We start from the raw sequence: 19,285 nt of genomic DNA on the forward strand, positions 1-19,285 counted from the left end.
CCAATAAATTGATTCATTGTAGAGGTGGTGGTCCCCGGGTTTCAAATGAGCTTTAGGAGGGGGAACCTGTGCCCCCCCCTCCTTTAAAAAAAAATATGCCTACATGCCCACGGGACCTGGCCCACCCCTTCTGAAGAAGGTGTTTTAAAAAAAAAATGTTGCTGCAGATTAGGGACTCTGTCTCAATTATTTTCTTTTTTTTAATTCTTTTTTGTCCTGGCAGGGTCTCAGGAGTCCTCAGGACCAGAGCTAGGGTGTCAGGGTATTCCTACTGTGCCCTCTTTTCTTTTTTTAACTTTTTTTTGGGGACTTCACTTAAGCCGAGACCCAAGATGGCTGCCAACACTTACTGATTGAAGTGATGGCAGTCAATCAGATCTCTGCACGGAATTGTGAGGATTTGGGCTTCATTTAATATCTTAAAAACTACTGACTGGATTTACACTATATAACAACAAGCACTCTTTTTGGACCAATAGCTAGCTTTCTGCCAAATTTGGTGTAATTCAGTCCAGCAGTTCGGGGTGTTGGCATGTTCAAAATCCCTACTGAAATTAACATGGGAAGCCCCCTTTTTTTTACCCCACTTTTTCTCTGCCCCCACTTGACGGAGTGCCTCAAAACTTTCCATGCACAACTAGAATCACCGGGGTACTATTTTTGGAAAATTTTGTGAGGTCCATTAAAAGGAGCCAAAGATATAGGCAAGTCCCAAAACGCTTTTCCTATGGGAACTAGATCCTCCCCCATACTACCTACTGGTGACTGCCATGTATGTATAGACCCAGTAGAAGGCATTTCACTGAAACGCGTCGGTTCGAGATTGTGGAGATAAGGACTGTGCATTTGTGCCATTTGGAAGCCAAATAAAGATGAACTTTTTAAAAAACTGACCTGGAAACAGTGGTGTCGGAGTGTGTTGGGCGTGTGTCGCCAGATCAGGTGTTCAAGAGGAGGAACGCCAAAGGAAGACACATATATATATATATATGAAGAAACCAAACTCCTGGATCCCCAAATGCTCGGCGAGAAAAGCAGGAACGGACCACAGCGCATTCGATGAAGTGAGTTTATTGCAGATAAAGTAAAGCAGCAACCTTAGTGCAAAGACGAATGTCCAGCCTGACGTTTTTCGACCGCGTTGCCGTGGTCTTGATCACAAGATAGTTATAGTTAGGACCTGATTTCTATTAAAAAGCTGTGTTTGTTTTGCCAATAACTTTGGCGTTGTTTGACGACTCGTCATGAAATTTTCAAAACTAATTTGACACTCACTTCAGCTCCTGTCTTGAACATTTTGGGGTGATCTATCAAGCGGGGGCAAAGAAAAAGGGGGATCCAAAATACTTTTTCTCCATCTTAATTTTTCTCAGAAGACTTTGGGGAACACAGGATGGGTGGAAATGTGTGGATCCACGCAGATTCCAGAGCTTTCCACCACAGAAATGTGAGGAAAATGTGTTTTTTTTTTACAAATGTTTCGGTTTGCAAGGGATTCTGGGTAACAGAACCTGGTGAGAGCCAGTCAAGTCACTCCATCTCGGATTCCCCTGGGTATCTAGTTTTCAAAAATGTATAGGTTTGCTAGGTTTCCCTAGGTGCCGTCAGAGTTAGGGTTCAAAACCTACAGCTAGGCACTTTGCAAACAAAGGGTCCGTTTTCACTGTGAAAATGTGGTGTGTCCATGTTGCGTTTGAGCCGTTTCCTGTCACGGCCGCTTGTCCTACCCACACAAGTGAGGTACATTTTTCTCGGAAGACTTTGAGGAACGCGGGGTGGGTGGAATTTTGTGGATCCACGCAGATTCCAGAACTTTCCACCACAGAAATGTGAGGAAAATGTGTTTTTTTGGACAAAGTTTTAGGTTTGCAAGAGTTTCTGGGTAACAGAACGTGGTGAGAGCCAGTCAAGTCAGCCCATCCTGGATTCCCCTGGGTGTCTAGTTTTAAAAAATGTATAGGTTTTGCTAGGTTTCCGTAGGTGCCAGCAGAGCTAGGAACCAAATTCCACAGGTAGGCACATTCCGAAAAAAGTCAGTGCCTAGTGGGCTTTCTGCCGCCCTGGGGACAGGGGAAATCAGGGGCTATAACCCTGATATGCCCCCGAGGGGGGCAGAAAGACTGTGGCTATTCTTTTAGGGGGTCGGGGCATTGGGATGCCCATTCTGGTCAGCTCCCACCCCTGCGCATAAAAAAGCCAGCATAATCGCTGGGATATAGTGGGCTTTCTGCCCCCCCGGGGGTGGCAGATCAGGGACTACTGCCCCATCTGCCTCCTGGGAGGGGCAGAAAGACAGTGGCATCTTTTTTGGGGTGGGTGGGGGCATTGGCATGTCCATTCTGGGCAGCCCCAACCCCGGGCCTATAAATAAATAATCCCTGGCTGCTAGGGTGCTTTCTGAACCCCCGGGGAGGCAAATTGGTGGCTCATGAGCACACGCCCACTGTGTGCCATGACGAGTCCAGCTCGTCATAAGCACCCAAGGGGTTAACTGGGAGTACACTGAGTCTGTGACCAAGGGAAAGAACAAACCCCACACAATTCACTCTAGTAATCCTCACTGTGATGTTCCTCCAATAGACCAAAGGTCAATGCCATTGCCTAAAGAGACTGTCCCCAAATCACTGTTGGTGCTATTTCCTTTTGGTATTCTATAAGCAGGTCCTTCTTCATCTTATGCACAGTACATAGTTCCTGTGCGTGTAGTATTAGAGTACTTTTTGTTTTCTTAACCATAAGCACTAACTGGAAAACAATTTGTTGATTGGTAATCAAAATTTATTTAGTATTTATTAAGTTTCAAACTCTACCCCCAGCACCTCCTTGAATAAACTTTGGATTGGCCGGCTTCACTAACCCTGAAAGGCAAGTGCTATGGAGGAGTTATTGGTAATCAATATGAGGTTTTATAGTGAATTTGTAGTCCCTATGCACCTGTGGAAATGGCTATATTTGACACAGTCTGAGGCCTGTAATCCCTGACAGCCCAGACTTCTGTAAACGTTCCCACGGTCATGTTACCAGAAGTCATTAACATGCACTGTGCCCCTATGCCACTTCTAAGCCCCATTGGCAGAGTGGCAGAAGATTTGTTTATCTACATTTCTGACTCAATGATTTTGTACATGCATAATATCTAAGAAATATTGTCCCCACACGTGTGAAGTAATAGCAGTGCTCAAATTATCACAAAACGTTTTATTAATACCTAGATGCACTGATTCTACAGAAACACGAATTAAGTTAGCAAACACGACTTGGTCCTCAGTGGGTTTCTTTTCCAACCTTTTAATCACGAAGTAGACTTTCAGTCTGACAGAAAAAAACACGCTTCACTGTCTTGGTTTGCCCATTACAGCTGTAATGCGTCTAATTCAAAAAAAGCTGCAGAAAGAGGTTTTCCGTATGTTTATATCTTAATAAGGCAATCCACAACTCGCCCATTGCAAAGACTAAACGCATTTCTTCATTTTTAGCACGGAACGGTGACTCTTAACCACATATCACGATACAACGTGAACCTCGTAAAAACCACTTAAATCTTAATGGTTTCCATAAATGTCTAATAAATCCTTCATCCCAGGGGCGCACAAACTACAGCTAATCCTTCAAAACATTCTCTTGAGTGACTCAAAAAAACGAAGGAATTCTTCCTGAAATACCTTCGCAGCTGCTGTACACTGCTTCGTGGTATCAGGTCAGCCGTGGGAAGAGCCCACCACATGAGCTGAAGCCATGTCAGAAAGGTTAATCTCTCTTGCTGGAGGTGCGCTGGAATGGCCCAGGGTCATACCATGGAACCACATGACACAGATGTTGAAGTATTTTCTTATCATGTTAAACAAACACATCAATAATATTCTTAATTCCGCTGTCTAACTTCTTTGACTAAGGAGCGTTGTTCTTAATTTGCAGGTTATATTGAATGTGCTGCAGTTTAACTCTATCTAAAACCCTTTGCCAGGGGCATACTAGACCCCTGCAGCCCCTCCAGGGGGCCCCAACCCTTCAGATGGCCCCTACTCAGCCGAAAGCTAATGCATATCTAAGAGATTGGGGAGACTCAGGGGCTCTCATGTCACTCTGTGGAAGGGGGCGTCATTCATCATCGTGCCTAACACTGCTGCTCTCTGCTCAAATTGGTGCCGTACCTATTGCTTGCAACATTTAAGCTGACCTTTCTTTTTTACTTTATTTACGAGACTATTTTGTCCTTGATGCAACATTCAAACAGTACCGACTGTTTTAGATTGGTGATTACAATTGCCACATACATAAATGAACAGCAGAAACGATTACATCGCATTTTTTTTTAATTTTTTTTTTTTTTTTTAAATGGTGTTTTAGTAAGGGTGAAGCCGTCCCTGGCAGTCAGAGCTTAGTTTAGAAAACCTTAATAACGAATATGTCGAGAGGCTGAGAGGTTGTCTTAGGAGTCTGCCTTCAGCCCTGACGAATGCTGGGGTTGCCGAATTCGAAGGCTGCATATTATCCATTCCTCGGCCCATCCTACAATCCCTGCCTCGCTACCACACTCTTGTGGGATCTTTCAGCCCTGCTTTGTCCCATTTTTTCTATATTTCTCTTCCTCCTTCCTTTTCTTCTCTTCGCTCTCAATCTTGTTAAAAGCCTGATGAGGAGATATAGCTCACCATCCCAAAATTTAGTTCTGAAGCTCATCGTCTGCCACCAATAGCACAGATGTAGCATTAAATTGGGGAATAGCAATACTTGTTGTCTACAGCACTTTGAAATTGCAAAAACGGGTGTAGGGATCATTGAACTAAGCCATAATTTGTATTATTATTATTAATATTATTTTTATTAATAAGGAAATGCTATTTTTTGCATGATCACCACTAGTTTTAGACTGATGCTGATGTTTTTTGAAACCTAAGAGTGCACAGATGCCTGCTTACCAGACCTCAGGGCCAGTGCTGTGACCCTCGAAAAAATAATGTTGCATTGGCTTATACCCAATTGGGATAACCTTACTTACTTACAAGTCCCTAGTATATGGTACCAAGGGTACCGGGGAGCTGTAAGTGTCCTACTGGGGCTACAGCACTTACATGTGGTGCCAACCTTGATATGAAAATGTGAAAAAAGGTCACCTAGCCTGCCACTGAACACTGGCATAGCAGTGTTAAACTGCTAACTCGCCTTTCCATTTAAACCACCCTGCGTGGTTTTTCAGTGGCTATTCTAAATATGGCCCCTTTTCATGCGTTACTTTGTGCTGAAGTGGCGTGCCGTGGGTTTTGCTGTTGGTGTGTCCATGCAACACCCATGCATTCTGCTACATTCCCAGATTTACAACATTTCGTAAAACTGGAAATATGTCAGAATCCTACGCCTCCTCAGGTAAGACATAAGAGAGGCGCAACAAGGAGAAAATACCTTTATTTCTCCTTGTTTTTCCTCTTTCTATTGAAAGAGGAAAACGCCATCAATTATTGTTTTGTGCAGGAAGGTTTCCCATCACAGCAATCATCCCTGCAGGCACCCTTGCACCATGGTTCAAGGGTGCCTGCATTGGTGCACGGCTGCTGTTTTAGCGCCGGCACAGGGGAGAGTACAGGGATGTGCGTATTGCTGTAAGTATGCTGCATTCCTGTGCTTTTAAAATGACGCAGCTCGGCACAGCAAAATGGCTTTCTGCGCCATGCTGCATCATTTCCTAGTAAATGAGGCCCAAAATTGTCACTTTCACTTTAGAAAGGCTAGTGCCCCATTGGCGAGTACAATGTTGCAAGCTGACAGCTCAGATGTGCTAACTTCTGAATGGGACTTTCAAAGTTGGAACTTCAAGGTATCAAAATAATTGTTGTTTTAGACCCATCTTGATGCCCAAGTCAAATGTAATTTACCTTTCAAGTAGAATGCAACTTTAGAAAGTTGCCACTCTGTTGCCCAAGACTTCCAGTGGCTATTTGCAGTTGCTGGCTATAGACAACCTTCTGCCATCCTTGGGACAGGTGTGAATGACTCCCAGGAGCAACAACAATAGAGGTCTGCCATTGGAAGAAGTGTCAGCTCTCCCTGGCAGGAGGTCACACAGGTTGTGAGCCTAAAAGTGAGCTCCAAAGGGGAAGCCTCCTTTTAAGGGCAAATGGTGGACACACACAAGACGGGCTGCTCTTTTGTTCAGGTAGGCGGGTTGGCGTCAGGAACAAAGAAGGGAGACCAGTTGCCCAAACTTTTTTTTCCATGTGTGTGTAGCCCTCAGGTAGCCATGCCTCTACTGTAGCCCCTCAGCACAACGTATTTTCTTTTTCTGCTGAGAAAATAAGGGGTAGGCAAGGCCTGAAAACTACACACTAGGTTCAAAACGTCCTCTTGACTATCTGGTCCTGTAGCTGCCCTTGTGATCAAGTTCTAAGCTTATCGAAGGGCAGCACAAGCGTAGCAGCTGCTACAGGTGTGATCCACAGTTGACATCCACGATTATGCCCAAAGTGAAATTTACGGATTGTAAACGGAGATTATCTAAATTCCATTAAGAGGAGAGCTGAGGCATACAAATATTCAAAATATATACTAAGTAAACCAACCAATTGGGCTCAAAGTAAAATAATTAAAGAAACGTTTTGTTAGAAATGGGGTTTCTGGTTGGATAGGGTAGGCACGTAAGCCAGGCAGAACCCACCATTCTTGTCAGGGCAAACACAATGAATACACCACAAAAGAGACTCACACAGGATTATATACAAATACATAGAGTATATTTTACAGAAAAAATAGACCAAAATGACATGAATCATAAATACTGTGCATATTATGCAAATCCTGTGATAGTACTTGTTATCCTGACAGTGCAAGAATAAAAACAACATGAATTAAAACATCAGGGCATGAAATGCAGCAGTTAGGTTAGAGGCACTAGATACATCACTGAATATCAGCAGTAGAGCAGAAATCACAAAATATCACCATAAATGCATCAGAAACATTAAGCCCATGTAGGCACAGCTACCTATGCGCCCCTATTAGTGAGGTTACGGTAATCTTTGTGAGCCCTGCTGCATTGAATATATGTAGGCCAAAAAACGCAACTGCAGGAGTCCCTACTTTCCTATTACATATAATACGGTGATTGAAAGGAATTCCTCAATGCAACACTTCACCGGGGCCCTCCATCGAGGATCCGTCCTGTAGTGTTGAATTCTAGACCAAGTGCCCCACAGATCAAGTGTCCCCAAGTACATTCTTGAAAACAGGGGGTGCACTTCAGGACCCCGTGTTAGACTTCTTTCGGCCCCTCTGCTCAATTCACAACTGCAGCTGCCTGTGAACGTTGAGGAAATTCAAATACGGGCCCATCTTTGCTTGTAACACCATTACGCTGTTGCCCTCACTCAGGCCCCTTCAGCCTTCATAGTGTTTCTTTCACATTCTATACTGTTGCACATATTACACGACCTTTCCTGTCTCCTTGAGCTAAGTCCATTCTGGGACCCGGCTCGAAGCAACTAATCCCCGAGATAACCATCTATTGACCCTTGGTGACCGTTCTCGACCTCTCTAGTTGTTTTACGAATCACCATCTTCAACACGCAAACATGTCCTGTCGTAAATTAATTTAACAAAGAAATGGCTATGCCACCTGACCTATAGGGTCGGGTAGAGAACACAACCTTAGGGAAGGAATTTCTATTACCTATTATCCTGTACCTTGTAGAAAGAATGTTTTCTTGTGGATGATTTGTATTTTTATTGCACATTGAGGGGGTTGTTGCTTTAGGGGATTCAAGCGCTACAAAAGACTGTGAGCCACGGATTGAGGTGGCAGTCTCCTGAGAACCTACCACTGATGTACTTCTAGGACAATTGTACCTAGCTGCAGCTAATAAATTGAAGTTCCTATGCCAAACAGAGTGTTCCGTGTCTCTGTAATTTGGAAGGCGACCAAAGAAGATTTCAGGCGTACCCTGCGCCGCCCGGCTTAATGAGCCCGGTACTTCAATTGGTGCCCTCTGTGAGGCCGCTTCAGAGGTCGTGGGTCCAGCCCGAGGATCGTGAGGAGCCCCGCAAGGAAATTCCGGAGGACGCGCACCACGTGATCGACCCCTGCATGTCGTAAGTGGACCGAAGGTTTTTTACCGTGTGGCTTCTCCCTTCCAACGGCTGCAAAGACCTGCTGCCCTGACTGCAGCCACGCTTTGGCTCCCTTGGTAATTGGTATCGCGAGACATCAGACGGACCTCTGTTGGCGTACGGAAACATCTGGTTAAGTTAAGTATAGTGGCCACTCCTATGTCTTTGTTTTGTCTTTGTTCGACTTTTGCAAAAGCCGAAACCGAGGGGTGAGTGCAGTTTTTGTACTATAAAGTGACTAATTAACCCCTTGAAGTTTGTAAAGAAACTATTGTGGTAGCGATGCCTGGTTTCAGTAAGTTTGGAGGATGGTTTTGTTGTAATCGCGATAGGGCTTCCTGACTGGAGGACTCTTGTCCAATTCCTCCGGCCGGAACTCCCACTTATGAAGCATATTCTAAACATGGTATTGGCCCCATAGCTTTTAATGAGGCATGGGTTCGCTATACTAGAAAAGATGGTGTTTTACGATGGCCACAGAACGGCAGTTTTGAGCTCAATATTTTAGATAATTTGGAGAACACTTTGTTTAAGCGAAAAGCCCGGCCGGCTATGTTTGACTCTTTTCGCCTATGGCGTAAGGAGGCCAAACAGAAAGAAATAAAACAAGCTAAAAGAGATAGGAGGGATATGTCTATTTTGCAAGCTGCGCAACAGTTTAAAAATAATGAAACCGATCATGCGATTGAGGTCTCAGATAGGCAACATCGTATGGCGGTAGATAAATGTTGTCCAGTGTTGCCAATTTCCCCTACGGAGAAAAATGTGGACCCTGAGAAGGATCCTTTAATGTCCCATCTGTTGAGATTACCCCCGCCCTATGCGCAGGGAGCTAATGTACCTTTTGGATTACCGCCTGCCCCTGGAGCGAATGCACCTTTATTATTAGCACCTGCCCCGCCTGTTCCGCCTGTTGTCCCACCTGTCGCTCCTCAATCGGTTCCTGCACCCCCACCACAGCTTTCTTCGGTATTACGGAGCTCTCCCTTACCTTCGGCTCCCGTCGTAAATGTTACTCCCTCTTCTGCCCCGCCTAATATTCTGTCTCCTGTCCTAATGACGAATTCTCCCTCCGCTCGGAGGCGAATGATCGATACCGTTTCTGGCCTTTTGTCCCCTCTCTTTGGGACATTTCAAATGACCCCTGTTCCTCCTCGTAGACAAACTCGTAGTCATCTCCCAGGTCTGGAGGAATGGGAAGTGCTAGATCTTCAAGCCCGAAGGTGGATCACGAACGGCCCCCAGTATAGTGTGCAAGATATTATGGTCACCTTTCAGCAATGGGAGGCACCAACGCAGAGATATGTTTTTGATACTATGTGTAACATTTTAAGTCAAGAGTGGGAGGATATGGGATTGGGACGAGCCCCTCAGGGCCTGCTCGATGTACAGGCTGAGTTTGATAAAGGGCTGATTGTGGGCGCAGAGGTTGAGGACGCGGTAGGAACGCTTGTCACTTTTAGAATGATGCTTGCCTGCCGGTCCTTGCCAAAACGCGATTCCTCCGTCAGGCGAAAATTAAAACACTATCCCATGAGAGAGGTTCCCCCAGTGTGGAGAGAGGAGGTTGCAGCTCAGGGTGCTAATCCTCTTATACCTGCTCACTTTCAACGTGTGTGGGTACACGTTCCTTGGAAACGACCTGAGGTATTGGCCCTTAAGCAGTCGTTACCGGACCCCCGTAAAAATCCTGCTGGGTACTACAAAGAGTTGTCCCAAACTGTTGATGCATGTATTTTGAATTTGGCCGATATAGACATGCTAATGGGTAATGTGGTCCCACAACCATTATGGGCTAGGATTCGAAAGGAGGACCATCCCGGGGAACTGGGGGGTGATTGGACTGCCATACTCGCCGCGTACAGACTCCAAGTGGGTGGTGCCAAACCTGAGGCTCTAATTACAGAACTCCCAGCTAGGATCATTGCCTTACTGAAAACTATGATGCCCCCTCTGCGAGTTAATTGGGATAAGTTAGCAGCTTGTAAGGAGAAAGCGGATGAAAACGTCTCTGATTTCTTCACTCGTTTTGAGGAGACGTTCATCGATCATAGTAGTCAGGATATGAGCACGGAAGGTGGCCAACGGTTGTTTGTAGACAAATTTGTTTCAAATTTTGTTCTGGAAATATCTAATAAGTTGAAGAATTCCAAAAGTGCGTGGGCGGTCTCCTCTTCGGCCCAGATATTGGCTACTGCCCAGTATTATGAAAATAGGGATAAAGAGGAAAGAGAGAAACTTGATAAAAAGACCAAAGAGTTGAAAACAAAAGTTCTTTTGCAACAAGCTTATCCTCCTCGCCCTGCCCAACGTGAATATCAGCCGTCTCCACAATTCCAGAGACAGTTGCAGAGGTCTGGGCCTTTCGTTCCCCGACCCTCACTGGGCCAAAATCAATGCGCTTACTGTAAAGAAGAAGGCCATTTAAAGTATAATTGCCCGGTTTTCTTACAGCGCACAAGCGGTATTCCCGCGTCACGAGGCCAGAGTGGTTCTCTGTCAGCACCAAGAGGTAGAGGACGAGGTACGCCGCCTAATAACCAACGTTCCATGCCCCCTGGAAACTCCACAAATTATTTTGATCAGCAAAATGTTCAGTCTACCAACTATTACAACAGTGATTACTATACTGAGGATGAGAGTCAGAATTCCCAACCTAGCTAGGACAGCCATGGACAAAGTAAGGGAGTAGTATCAGTTCCAGTGGACCAAAGCGGGCCTTATGTTGATGTGGAAGCACTAGGTGTTACAGAGCCATTCCTATTAGGCACTGGTGCAACAAAGAGCTCTATGATTCACTCTAAACTCCCTGGGGCACCTTTGTTTGGCTGTGCAAATGTTTCTGTAGGGTTTTCTGGTGCCCCAGTTCAAAACCCAGTTTCATGCCCTTTGCCCATTTCAATAGGTCCTTACAAATTGGATGCCTGCTCCTTTTAACAACTGGTTGTGGTGAAAATTTGTTGGGCTTGGATTTATTGAAGAGATTGTATGCGACATTACACTGTTCCCCTTCTGGTGTACGTCTTACCTTAGGTAAGAAATTGGCCTCACCGATCTACTTGTCTAAAGATCAGCTTCCCCCTGAATTACAATCTCTTCCAGCCACCCTCTGGGCCACCGGCCCCAATGATGTGGGCCTCCTGCGGATTCCTCCCTACATTGTAACACTCAAGCCTAATACTAAATTTCCTCGCATTACACAATATAAAATTTCCAGTGACGGCGAAAAAGCTCTTTTGACTATAGTTCATGATTTGGTACAAAACGATGTGGTCGAAGAGACTAGGGGAAATGTATGCAATAGCCCTGTTCTGCCTGTTTTTAAAAGAACCAACCCTTCTCAGCCACCTGTCTATCGCTTTGTGATTGATCTCAGAGAGGTCAACAAGATTGTGGTATCTCAATTCCATGTTGTCCCGGATATTAATGCCCTGCTGACAATGATACCAGCCTCAGCTTCCTGGTTTTCCGTCATTGACCTCAAAAATGCTTTCTTCAGCATTCCCATTGCAGAGGAAAGTAGGGATATTTTTGGCTTCTCCTTAGCAGGCCGAAGCTTCCGGTTCAAGCGAGCTCCTCAAGGCTATTGCGAGAGCCCCTCCAATTATAGTCAAGCATTGAAATCACAGCTCGATACTTTGTGTTTACCACCAGGGGCTACTCTCATTCAATATGTGGATGACCTGTTGGTTGCAGCAGATTCTGAAGACACTTGTAAAAAGGCTACCATTTCACTGTTACGCCACTTATCTGACCACAACCACAAGGTTTCACCATCAAAATTGCAATATTGCTGCCAAGAGGTTACCTACCTAGGTCATCTCTTGTCAAAGGAGGGACGGCGATTGACCCCAGAACGTATCCAAGCAATTGCCCAAATGCCTATTCCATGTCCGCAAAAAGAGGTGCGTGCCTTTTTGGGTATTACCTCTTATTGTAGACAATGGATCCCCAATTTTTCCCTTCTGGCAAAACCTTTGTTGGCACTCACTCTTAAAGATACACCACACCCGCTTCAATGGACTGCGGAATGTCAGAAAAGTTTCACTGATTTACGCACTGCCTTGTGCTCTGCCCCTGTGTTAGGTACTCCTGATTACAGTAAACCTTTCACACTCTATGTTCATGAGAAAGAAGGTTGCGCGTTATCAGTTTTAATGCAACGATTTGGGGACAAGCAACGCACCTGTGCCTATCTTTCGGCCACGTTAGATCCAGTGGCCAAGGCATTACCTAGCTGTTTGAGGGCTACAGCAGCAGCAGCAGTTTCCATTCGCCAGTCTGCTGGATTGGTATTAGATAATACCCTTATTGTCATGGTACCGCATGCAGTAGACACCCTCCTAAACAGAACAAAGACTCAACACCTCACGAGTGCCCGCCTTTCGGGGTACGAATTGATGCTCTTGACTAGCCACATACACATTAAGCAATGTAATACCTTGAACCCGGCAACATTGCTGCCGACTCCAGTAGAAAATGACACTCAGGAGCAACACGACTGCTTCCTCCGCACGGAGGAAGAGACAAAAGGCACAGTTGATTTAAAGGATACTCCACTCCCGGACCCGGATGGGACCGTATGGGTGGACGGTTCTTGTTTTAAGCTTCCCAATGGTGAAACGACCTCAGCCTATGCAGTCACTACCTTATACACTGTTGTAGAAACAGCGCGTATTATACATAACTCAGCCCAGGCAGCTGAATTGATAGCACTGACTAGAGCAGGGGTCTCCAACCTTTTCTGTAGTGAGAGCTACTTCTGCTCAAAGAAAGTCTTCCTGAGCTACTACCCAATTTAATACTGTAAAACAGTGACTGCACTATGACCACCCTAAGCAGGATTATCAGTAGTTATCACCCAAGTACTCCAGGTGCGGTTACCATCAGAAATGCCAGGAAAACGTTCCATCAATATAAAATGCCTCCACCTGACTTATGAAGCAACATTCAAATCTCCTGACTTATGAAGTAACATTCAAATCTTGACATGCCCTACGGCACAAAGGACATAAGTACAACAGTAGGTCTCCCCAGCTTAACTTGAATTATCATTCATCAGTTTAGTTTCTGAAAATGTAAATTTTTCTATCAAATACCTCTTTCCACTTTGGGCAAACAAACTCAATTTTCCAGAAGAAAAGCCAGAAACCATATATCAGTCATGACCATTAATATTCCAGGAATAGTTAAATGTAGGCCAGTCATGCTCCTAGTATGTAAATGATGGCTGCCAGTATACCACAACTTGACCAAAAATACCCAAAATAGTAAAGGATGACCATTATTATGGCATTGGCACTATTATGCCAGGAACGGACACAATTATATCAGAGAAAACACCCTTATAATGGTGGCTAGCTTACACATTTGCTGGGGCTTGACACCAGGCATAGCTTTCAGGAAACAATAGTGTTTATTATGAACGCACATAAATGCTGATGAGTCTCTTGATTTTCTCTGGTCTGGATCATGCCCTGTTCTCCTCATGTCTTGAGCTGATCATGCACCCAACTGTCACATTTTCACTCTGACTCCTGCAGTCCCACACTTTGGTGGGTCAGCACTGATTACTGCGCATGCTACTGCTGCCAACTTCTTTCATGGTCCACTGTTCACACACATGTTGTGATTGATAAAGCAGGGACTAGTACATGGTCAATCTCCTTGTGGCTTAGTTATATTGATATTGGATACAGAGTGTCAAGTGGCAGGCCCTATACGCCGATACAGTGTGTGTTTGAGTGTAAGTATGAGTTACTGCCATAGGTTTTGGTGACTGTCACTCTAAGGGTCTTGAGATGAGCAGTGCTGCCTTCTTTAATAGAAACCTACTCTCTGAATTTTATACTGGGCTTGACCTCACCTCTGAGAGCTACTTTGAAGGTACTGGCGAGCTACCAGTAGCTCCCGAGCTACTCGTTGGAGACCCCTGGACTAGAGCTTGTGTGTTGGCTGAAGGAAAAAGGGTGAATGTGTATACTGATAGTCAGTATGCGTTTGGAGTGGCCCATAGTTTTGGCCGCCTGTGGAAGGAAAGAGGGTTTCTCACATCCCATGGCACTAAGATACAGCATGGCTAATTGGTAAATGACCTCCTTGAATCACTCACCTTGCCCACTCAGATAGCGATTGTAAAGTGTAGTGCACATAAGAAGATCACTGATGATGTAGGTCAAGGAAATGCTTTCGCAGACCACATAGCAAAAGAGACAGCTAGAGACACTACAAGCCGCATGTATGTTGCGGGCTCTGCTAGATGGGCTGCACAAGGAGGGATTTGTGAGAATAGTGTGGACAGTGTGAAAATGATCCAGGCAGAGGCCACAGAGAAAGAATTGAGTACGTGGAAAGAAAGTATAGGAAGATTGGATGTGACAGGGTGCTGGACAGACTTGTCAGAACATCAACGCTGGTTGTTACCAGATGCTTATGTACTGCCAGTAGTTACCATAGCACATGGTCCAGCCCATATTAGCGCTAAAGGTATATGCAAGCTTCTGGCTCTGGTATGGAAGAATGTGGGGATCCCTAAATGTGCAGACAATCTGGTTAAGCATTGTATTGTATGCTTGATGCATAACCCGGGGAGGGGAACACCAACACCAGCAGGACACCTTGCTTCACCAACTTACCCTTTTGAGGTTTTACAAATAGATTACATCCACATGGAACGATATAAAAATCTGAAGTACGTTCTTGTTGTGGTATGTGCCTTCTCCCGATGGGTAGAGGCCTATCCCCTGATAGATAATACTGCTCTATCCACGGCAAAAGTCCTTTTAAAGGAGTTTCTGCCAAGATTTGGGTTACCGAGAATTATTTGGAGTGACAACGGAAGTGAATTTGTGGGTCAGATCATGCAGAAAATATGTACCGGCCTTGGCATTAAGCAAAAGTTCCACGCAGCAAACCATCCTCAGTCAGCAGGTTTGGTGGAATGCTATAATGGCACCCTTAAGCTTAAACTGGTGAAAATACAATCCTGCACGGGTCTTGCCTGGCCTGATGCCTTGCCCTTGGCTCTCTTATCCACCAGAACAACCACCCATTCCCGTATGGGGCTTAGTCCTTATGAGGTTGTCTTTGGACACCCTGCAAATGTTTGGGGAGTCCCAAGGCCAAAGAAATACTCAGAGATAGAGCATCCATTATTGATTGACTATTTACATTATCTAACCACTAAGTTACGTGTCCTTCACCAACAGGTACAAGATACTTTGCCCCAGGCTTCAACGGATCCTGGTCACACCATACGGCTGGGAGACTGGGTCCGCGTCAAAAACTTCCAGAGGTCAAAGAACTTTGAACCTCGCTGGAGAGAACCTCGTCAGGTACTACTGACGACGCGTACTGCAGTAAAGGTGGTCGGCAAAAAGAACTGGGTACATGGGGTACATTGCAAGAAAGTGCCCCTACCATTGCCTTATGATCAATGGGTTCATAAACGAATTAGCGACTCTGAAACCGGAAGAATACCAAGATTTGGACTATTCAGCAATGCACGCCTAGACTTTGCCGGAGCAGGACAAGACGACGACGAGGTCCTCCAGACAGCTATACCACCGGCAGTGAAATTGGACACTACTAAACCACATCTCCTTTTCCAAGAGCAAACTGTACCTGGTTCACGGCGGTAAAATTTGAGGCCCAGACTGAACAAAAATACCTCAATAGTGCTTCATTGACTTTGTCCTTATCCCGATTTCCACATGATTGCAGGGCCGTGATCGTAAGTCTCAGAATTGTGACCCAAGATGTGGCTCTAGGCCTGTGGGACTTGTAGGAAAGTATAAAGAACTACAGACAATCACAGCTGAGTGAAGCAACCTCCCGTCACGGGCAATATTTAGAGCTGGAAATGACTGTTAACAAGGGAATGAACAAAATGCAAACAATGAGCACAAAGCATTGTAAATTATTGCATAATCGTTTTATAGTGGCTTTAATAATATTGATTTTGATGTGTATTATATTGTCTTGTATAGGATGGGGACAACACGTAATTTTTACACAGCCTACTCCCAAAGTTACGGTTGAAATGCATACACATGTCACTCTACCACCTCATGTTGAGTCAAGAAGGAGTGAATTCCGCAACAATACACTTGTTTCCATGCTACACCAACATCAATTGGCCACTAATGCGACGAACTGTTGGGTTTGTGGTCTTCTGCCAAGTTCGGTGAATACTGGAATGCCATACATTACCCTTCCTTTTTCATTTAATGGCTCTTGTAGTGCATGGTGGGAATTGAGCGCCAGTTGGGTATTTTCCGGAGATGGGGATACTCGAGAAGTAAGGAGCTTGGGAGTACATCTATACCATTTATGTTGGCGGGACAGAAAAAGGATATATGGGACGGATAGTGAGAAGTCAGAATATGCTGATCGCCAAACCAAATCTACGGATTTGTATTTTCTGCCCTCTAATAGAACCTCTCGAAAAGGACAAACTTTTCTAGTGGTACCTGGACAAGCACCATTCTGTATTAGGAAAGGAGGGTTAGAATATAAAGGTGCAAGCAATTGCCAACATATTGTGACATTGAATGGGACGGATTGGCCTCGCATGGTTCCCTCAAGTAATACATACTTCGTGTGTGGAAATAAGGCTTACACTTCTCTACCAGGTAATTGGAGAGGCACTTGTTATATCGCTTGGTTGTTGCCCCCTACATATATAGCAGATGCCAAGCATCATTTACAGAAAAGAGGGGTGATGTCTGACCAGGATACGTCAGGACAAGGAGTCGGGGATGTCTTGAAAGGACTCCTTCCATTCTGGGGCCCAATAGCCAACAGTAGAGATATAAGACAACTAATTTGAGTTGTAGAAGCCAATGTCAATGAAACAGCTGGAGCTTTGAGTAACATCACTGCAGAACTCGCTGCTGACCGCCTTGTCACGCTTCAGAACAGGATGGTATGAGATATCATCCTTGATGACCGTGGGGGCGTATGCAGATTGATCGGATCTAGCTGTTGCATTTTTATTCCAGACAACGCCCCTACAGTATACCAAGCCATCTCTAAGCTACATAAGATCGCTGAGTCCGTTCACCAGGATGAAGGGAATTGGTCTCTGATGGGATGGTTTGGGGGACTACTGTCTACATGGGGATGGAAGATTCTTACCTTGGTCGGAGCGACTTTGGCCATTCTCTTCTCATGTTGCCTTTGCCTACAATGTGGTCCAGCTATATGCGGGCTCTGCGCCACCCTGTGTGTTCCAAATCCGGTATCACAGAAAGCAGCGAACACAAAGATAATGCTTTAACAACAGCTTGTAGATTTCATGGCTATTGAAGTCGATTCAGATTAACAACAGCCTCTGGTTTCTTTGCCTGAGTAATGGCAAAAGGAGGGTCTGAGGAAATTCAAATACGGCCCCATCTTTGCTTGTAACACCATTGCGCTGTTGCCCTCACTCAGGCCCCTTCCACCTTCATAGTGTTTCTTTCACATTCTATACTGTTGCACATATTACACGACCTTTCCTGTCTCCTTGAGCTAAGTCCATTCTGAGACCAGGCTCGAAGCAACTAATCCCCGAGATAACCATCTATTGACCCTTGGTGACCGTTCTCGGACTCTCCAGTTGTTTTACGAATCACCATCTTCAACACGCAAACACGTCCTGTCGTAAATTAATTTAACCAAGGAATGGCTATGCCACCTGACCTATAGGGTCGGGTAGAGAACACGACCTTAGGGAAGGAATTTCTATTACCCATTATCCTGTACCTTGTACAAAGAATGTTTTCTTGTGGATGATTTGTATTTTTATTGCACATTGAGGGGGTTGTTGCTTTAGGGGATTCAAGCGCTACAAAAGACTGTGAGCCACGGATTGAGGTGGCAGTCTCCTGAGAACCTACCACTGATGTACTTCTAGGACAACTGTACCTAGCTGCAGCTAATAAATTGAAGTTCCTATGCCAAACAGAGTGTTCCGTGTCTCTGTAATTTGGAAGGCGAACTCAGAAGATTTCAGGCGTACCCTGCGCCGCCAGGCTTAATGAGCCCGGTTCTTCAATGTGCTGAGAAGCAGAAAAACCCAGTACCTTCTCGGTCCCACTGAGGTCTCTCCTGACCCAAGCATGGCTTCCACTATATCAAGGAGGGACTCAGAAGCAGTTAGAGGCGGGCTTTGGTGCAGGGCCAGCGGCGTCTTCGTTGGGCCATCAGACTCCGCCCATCCTATGATGTCAGCAGGGTACCTCCGCTTCACTGTCGACCCTTCCTGGGGTTTTCCTTGCATCCACGGCGGCTCTTTCCTGATAGAGAAGCAGCTCTGGGGAACCAAGGAATGCACCCAAAGACAGTATCGGGCCTCACAGTGTTGGTGCAGTGCCAATAAAGAAGTGTTCAGCACATGCTGGGGGCAAGCAAGTAGCGATCTCAGCAACACATGGACTGAAAAGAACAGCACTCACCATGCGCTGAACTTGCAGGAACCTGGAGCAGTACATAGAGCTCCCCACACATTGGGCTCCTGGGAGAACACTTGGTGGGAGCACAGGGAGCAGCAGGCCGGCCAGCACAAACAGGCCCTTAGTAGAGATGCAGTCCCTCCAGCAGTCCAAAAGGCAGCAGGCCAGCACAACAAAGTAGGTAGTCCTGATGGTGGTTCCTCATAGCAGCACAGCAGTTCTATGATCCAGCAAATAGAGCCAGCAGCATCTGGTTACAAGTCCATGCAGTGTCTAAAATCATGGGGTCAGAGCTCCTGTACTTATACTCATAAGTGTCTTTGATGTAGGTGGTGACTTCACAAGAAACCTTAGAAGTGCACAACAGATCCTTTCAACCCAGCTCTGGCTCTGGATATCTATAGGGGGTAAATTAGCCCTTTGTGTGAGGGCAGGACACAACCTATACAGTTGTAAAGCATGAACAACCTCTTCCTGTCCCAGCCCAGGAAGACCATTAGTATGTACATGAATACAGATGTAATCCCTGTCATACCCAGCCCTTCCTGTGTGATTGCTGTCTGGAAAGTGTGCACAAAGTGTAGGTGTCACCCAGGTCCAAAGGTGGATTGGAGTCAGGCTGAAAAGCACAAAGAGTCATAAGCATGGAGCAATGCCCACTTTCTAAAAGTGGTTTTTCTAAAATATTAATGTAAAATCCAACTACACCAGTAAGCATGATTTATCACTACCATTCTAAACACACCAAACAT

Source organism: Triturus cristatus, chromosome 2_2, assembly GCF_964204655.1.
Source record: "Triturus cristatus chromosome 2_2, aTriCri1.1, whole genome shotgun sequence".
Taxonomy (NCBI): domain Eukaryota; kingdom Metazoa; phylum Chordata; class Amphibia; order Caudata; family Salamandridae; genus Triturus; species Triturus cristatus.